The following is a 7199-nucleotide window of genomic DNA, read 5'->3' on the forward strand; positions in this document are numbered from 1 at the left end:
TAATGGAAAGAGAGAAAGAGTTCAGCCCCACGTTAAAACCATAAAATTAAAGAGTCTTGAATACATTGTTTGGTTTCCTCCACCTTGAATTAGATGAAATGATGTCGTAAGCATATGAAATTCCCCTTATCTATGGCTAATTGCTCTTATAAACAGGAGTGTCAATTGTACCATATTTGGTCCAATCAATCCAATCCAGTCCAATATAAGTTCATTAATTATAGATGGACAAGGTCCATTTCAATTGGATAAATACTTTGGACCAGTTTGGAGAACGTCCAATTTAATGCCTTGACCGTCCTATGTGTTCAAATTCGTTTTCATTTAAATTAATTCCCATCCAAACCTGATCCATTGACATCTATACTTCTATCAATGAACCAGATATTGGTTCACCGTGCTTGTATATATTCATGGGAGATTTTCACAATACCCAATTGCAAGTCCTGTGATGTGAGCGTAAGGACTATTTTGTAAGGAGAACTGGTAACTTGGACATAAATTTTTCGTTCTTCTACATCTACAACTGGTAACTTGGACAAGTGTGAAAATAGTAAAAATGTCCCAGGGAATTCATCATCTCTCAATCGATTGCCTCCGTAAATTTTCTATGTCAGACAGTTAAATGACTCAATCCATGAGAAAGTAGTTTGTTCTTATTCTATCTGGATTGGTAGAAAGAAGCCATCGAAAAGCTTAGAGAAAGAGAACACATTTCAGGAAGTGCAAATAATTTTGGTTCATTGTTTGTTGGTTTCTTTAATGTTTTTGTTGAAGGGCATTTTTGTCCTGTAAGACGTGGATTTACAGGAAATGGAAAGTAGGAAATATTTTTGTCTTTTTACTAGTTAGAGTTCTCATACCATTCATAAGAAAATTAGATGATAGGTGAAGGGCATTTTTGCCCTTTTACATGATAGTTAACGTTTTGGACCAATTTGACACTTTTTGAAAATTTACTGCAGTGATGCATTTAAGAGTTCAGATACTAACTTAACACTATCCCCAAACTTCATTTTTAAGTGAAAATATATTTGTAAGTTTTGCCCCAAACCAATATTAAATTTATTAGCGGGGAAATATGAAAGATTGAATAAAAATTTGTTATTAATTACAATTACAAAAGCTACCATTTTTAAATAAAAATTTGATTTTCTTTAAATAAAAATTTGATTTAAGAGTTCAAGGGAGCACCCTATCCCTGTCCCCGTCTCGTAGTCAAGACACTTTGCCCCATCCCTGCTTCGTCCTTGTTTTCAGGTGGGTTTAGGAAAAAGCACCCTCTCCCCATTAGGGATAGAGAACCTTGTCCTCAATGTTGGTTGAGTTCAAGGCAAGACACCCACACATCAAGGATGGGGAATCCTCAAATTTTCCCCGCCCTGTCCCTAGTGTCAGGTGAGTTCAAGGCAAGGCACCCACTCCCTATCAACCCAATGTTCAATTTGATGACAAAAGTGATCAAAATGATATAGTGAGTACCTTCCACATGGTAAATTTCCAAAAATACACTAAATTGTCTTTAATTTTCAACAATGTAATTTTATGAAAAATTTGGAAAATTTATTAAATTTGTGTGATTTTGAAAATTTATTCAAATTTATTTTTAAATTGTTATTAAATAATATATTTTATTTTTAATTGGTCTACTTGTAGAGTTACACTAATTTATCTTATATTTTCTAATATAAACTAATCAATAATTTTCTTTTTCTAATATTATACTAATTTATCTTAATATTTTGTGTAATGATTGGTTCAAATTACATTTTTCCTTTCCCATTCTCATTTATCTTTAATAATTTTCAATAATTTACAATGAAAAATGCATAAATTTTCAATAGTTTTCCAAAATCTATCAAATGTAATAAATTTTCCTAAAGTTTCCAAAATATTCCAACAAATTTCAATAAATATTTAATACATTTTAAATAAACTTTCAAAAAATTTATTTCTTTTAAATTCTAAAATATTATTTTACAAAAATATAGTTTTATGAAAAGTTTTGAAAAATTCATTACTTTCTAATATAATTTAATTAATAATTTCATTTTCCAACATTATAATATTTTATTCCCCCACTTTAATTTGGTTATTAACTATAAGGGTAAATCTCTTAAACTACCCTTATTGTTCATGAAATTGACAAACTGTACCCTTACTATTTAGATATTGTCTTTCTGACAATTGGTACGTCGTTAAACACTAAGAGAAAAAAATGAAATATCAAATTTGCCCTTCACTCTTCATCAAAATTTTAAAATAAAGCCCAACTAACTGTGTAGACCGGTTAATTGCTATTCATGGGAGGGGATGCCGCATTGCTCTCTGTAACTTGGACTACACCTTCGTCTCCGATTGATTGAACTACACCACCGCAATAGATCTGAATGCCAGTCTGGAATTTCCAACGCCTCGAGAAAACTGGAATCTTCAGACTTCCATGCCTATCTTTTTTTTTCTCCTCCGTTTTTCGTTTTTACGGACGGATTCTACGACCCTTGTCCATCGTGTTTGAAGGTTGGCCAAAGCTAACGAGGAGCGAGGGCAGGAACCAAAGCAAGAATGCCTTTACAAGATGAAGGTCATATAGAGCAAGAATGCCTTTACAAGATTTGTCTTTTGTTTCTAATGGGAAACCTTTCTTCACATAGCTCTTTTTGTTTCTTCGCTCAATAAGATGACGTGGTTTCCTTTTTCACTATAGAATAAAGTCTTTTTTGACACTTGTTAGGAAAACAACAGAAGTCATCTTTTTAACAACACTTGACTTGCCCGAGGAAGCGTATCAACAACATCAGATTTGGAGGAGCCTAAGACCTAAGAGTAGAGGATCAAGGACCCTTCTACATAGCATAATCTTGACACCTGAAGACTCAAATCTGAAAGACAAGAGGAAGCGTTCCTCTTCAAATCGAGGAACATTTATTTTTTAGAATCTGAGAGACAAGAGAAAGCATTCCCCTTCAAATCGAAGACGATAAAAAGTTTGAGATTTCCAATGTTTGAGAATGTCATAGACAGGGGGAAGAGAGGAAGAAGAAGACTAAGAAGGAGAGAGAGAGAGTGGAGGCGGAGGGGTTGCAACGGAAATATCATCTAGTCGTTGACATCCTCTTCAATTTTGGGTTGCGATGCCGATGCCCAGTTCTGAGAGATGTCGATGGCCATTCGGATATTTCTTGTGATTGTTCGTTTCCTACAAATTCTTTCTAGTTAATGGTATTTAATGTAAGTAGGGAGTCAGCTTGTGTTATCTTCGTAACTCTGTTCTTCATCATTTTATTATGTTGCTTGGTTTTTCTTATTTGCATGTTTTCTGTAATGGCATTGATATTTGATTTGATTCTAGGGGAATTGGGACTGATGTTTAGTTCTAGGAAGTGGGTGTCGGGAACGACACCAAAAAAAGTTGAGGCATACTTTTGAGCTTGTAGTATCAGTGCTGCTCTCCGCTCCTTCCCAAGGTTTCACCCTTTCGCCTTCAAGCTCAAACTCTGATCCCCGTCCCGGCTCATCCCTCTGAGACCTACAACACCATCCTGGCTTGAGTTTTGTTCAATCACAGACTTTACAAGGTTAAATGTAGGCAATGATGGAGAAGCAATAGGACCAAATGAATCAACTGTGGAGAAGCGATAGGACCAATTGAATCAATTGTGGAGGCATCAGACTCATCACACTCGGGTATGGTGGTAGGTGGCACTCATGGTAACAAGTGGAGTTTTGAGAACGAAGCAGTTCAAAGAGGTTCAAGTGGTGGTTGTAGTAGTGGGGGCGGGGAAAGGGGTAGCGGCTTTCAGTTGGGACTCGGGAGGTGGTGGTGGTGTTCCTCTGGTTCGGTTTCTGAAAAGAGGCTAGAGGTAGATCTAGAGAAGTGATTTGGGTGACAAGCCAAGAATTAGAGACATCAAGGTGGTCATGGTATTCCGTCATCTGGGAGGTGGCCATGGTGTTCCATGGTCACTGCAATTGCCACCAGTGACGGTGTTCCAACAGTGGTGGTAAATAATTAGGGTACTTTAGGAATTTTAGAACAATTAACAATCATGTGATGTCACATGTAAATATAGTGTGACAAAAATTTAACGGCAAGGGAGGTGTTAGACAATTGTCAAACAGTTTGTCAATTTTGTGAACAGTAAGGATAGTTTAAGAGATTTATCCTAACTATAATAATAGTAATAATTAAAATACTATTCTTTTTGATAATTGTTAAATATAATTCTCAATTTTATAGAAATTGGTTGAAGAGTTTCCAATTTCTATAAAATGTTGTTAATTAACATGAACATAAGAGTATTTAACAGAAATACTTTAAGAATTAATGATGAATTAATTAATAACAATATTTATTAATTTTTTGTAATTTATAAACTTTTGGTAATAACACTATTTAATGCACATTGAAAATGGGTTGGATTAAATATTAATTGTACATAACCATTTATTAATTAATATGAATACTTTAAATGATAGAGAGTGGATATAAATTGAGGGAGTTATTTTAGGAATTGATTGGGGAATTGGGTAACATGATACTTTCCTAACCGCTTAGAGTTAGAGGAGATACCTTAGGCTCCATTTGGTTTGTGGGATGGGGATGAGAAAAAGGGAATATTCCAAAAATATTCCCTTTCTAATATTTGTTTTGAGGGAAAGAGGGGGATGGGGTGAGAAAAAGGTGGGATGCGAGATCCCAAAATCGAGGATTCGAGGTCGCACCAAAACAGTGCGACTCTGGTGGGAAAACTCGATAAAATCATTTGAAAGGTGCCTTCTTCTTCTTCAACTGGAGTAAGGCGACGAACATCCTCGCCACAGACCAGCTACGAGGGCGACGGTGATGACGATGAACAACGATGAACCAGCGATGAAGAGTCTCCCTACCACAGACCAACGACGATGGCGAACGACAAACAGTGAACAATCCCCTTCCTTTTGACAGCGGCAACGAAACAGATACTGTTCATTGCCTTCCCTATTTGAATAGAGGAGGCAGCAGTAGCACAATCCTTCACCATTTTCTTCACCGTGTGGTGGCAACGAACCAGATCTATTTCTGTTTCTGATTGCCGTTTTCTTCACCCCTTTGCATTTCACTCTTCTCTGGTCGCCGCTACAACTCTTGGCAACGGCAATCTACCTTCTCAGCACTCCCATATCTCTCGGCAGCGATGATCTGTCTTAGGTTCCGGCAATGGCACTACCATGTCAATTGAGCACCGACAAACGAGGGGGGACTATCGGTGCTGGAGGACCTCTTTGGAGCTTTAGTCACGGAGTTCTCTATTTCTCCCTCCATCTTCCTCTTCTCTCTTCTCCCTCATAACAATGTTTTCTATTATTTTCTCATATATAAAACCAAACAATGGAAGTGTAAATTTTTACACTTTCCCATCCTATTCCATCCCATCCCACCCAAATCTTCCCCACAATCCCACAATCCAAACAGAGTCTTAGGAGAGAAATTATAAGAATATTTTTAAGTAGTTAGATTGAGAATGGTGATTGATGACCTGGCTTAATGATAGTGGTGGAAAGAAAGAGGAGAGAGAATAAAAAAAAACGGAGCAATGAGAGACATGATAGCGTGGACTGTATTGCTATATATAGATAGATTTTTGTTTGAAGTGCGAAAGCATGAAAATTCATTCTCATATTTAAACTGTCATTTAATTTAACACAACAGAGGCAATAAAATCTGGGCAAGTAGACCACGTGAAGGGTTTGAATGTACCTGTATCACCAACTCAACTCATTTAGGGTATCATTGAATTTATAAAGCTCAAGTTGGTAGCCAACCGCAATTATCAAGTAAAATTTTTGCCACGAAAGGGACCAAAATTGGGCTGACAAGTTCAATTATTAATACAAAGGGTTCTCTTGCAAGTCACACTAATGTCATGTGTAACATATATTGGACCAAGCAATCAATGTTAGGTGGGGCTAAAAAATTCTAAGTTAAAGCATTTAATTCAATTTTCCAAAATTAAATAAATAAAAGTTTTCTATCAAATAAACCGGAAGGATCAAGGATGGTTAATTTCATTGATTATGAAAACGTGGGTTGCCTCTTATCCTACTTTTAATAATTTATATTATTAAATTATTAAAATATGTAAATCCCACATCTCATTTTGATAAGAGTAGCTTGACTTTGTGTGCATACTGAGCCCACTTAAAAAAATATCTCATATTGATCAGCAAACTATATATATATATAATTATTCATTAATTGATACTGATATATTGCTTATTTTAATTAGTTACATAAATTTTAAAATATAAAATAACTGCAAAAATAATATAATTTTGCTGAGTCTTAAAGACAATTCAAAGCTTAGTTACCATTGACTCCTCAGAAATCTGAAATTACACTTAAAATCCTTTTCAGCCTTTTTTTCAAATTTGAATATAAAAACTGTTTATATTATTTGATCAAGGATTAAACATTAGGGCCCATTCCTATTTCGGATTGTGAGAGAGGGAAGTCATGAATGGGATTTTGGTTTTTATTAATGAATATATAAATATTCTTTTTTCAGATCTATATGGAATCTATGAAAAATCATTTTCATATCTGGATAAATGATATTCATTTTTTAGATGTGTAATTAGTAACTTTTTTTACCTTAGGAGAAAGTTGTCTACACTTAATAATGAACTTTGTAGGTAAATGCACTTACCCAAATATATTTATTTACTCAAGTAAATTGCTTTTCAAAAAACAAACAGGCCTAGAAAAAAAACTATCCCTAATTACCCAAATAAATGGCTTCTCCAAGAGAAACAGGCCTAGAAAAAGAGCTATCCTAACACTGTGGAGATGTTTATGTTAATTTTTGTGTGTAAATAGGTTAAATTCCTTTCATTAAATTTCTTAAACTACCCTTAAAGTTTAGAAAAATGACTAACTCTACTCCTACTGTTTCAATATTATCTTAAAATATCTTTACTATTTCTAACAATTAACACACAACTCCTTTCCCCTTAAATCTCTGTTGCATACCATTTACACTTGAATTCAGGTGTTTGATTTAATTTAAATTTACCCAAAATACCCATTGATTAGTATTTTGGGTATACCCTAATACATAAAGATAGCATTTGATCAAAGCTATTGTGAATCAGGGAGGTCACGGGAGAGCTCCTTACAAAAAAAAAAACTAGAAAGAGCTCCACCCAGAAAACCAAAA

This window comes from Nelumbo lutea, chromosome 5, assembly GCF_056320005.1.
Source record: "Nelumbo lutea isolate HS-2025 chromosome 5, American lotus-T2T, whole genome shotgun sequence".
Taxonomy (NCBI): Eukaryota; Viridiplantae; Streptophyta; class Magnoliopsida; order Proteales; family Nelumbonaceae; genus Nelumbo; species Nelumbo lutea.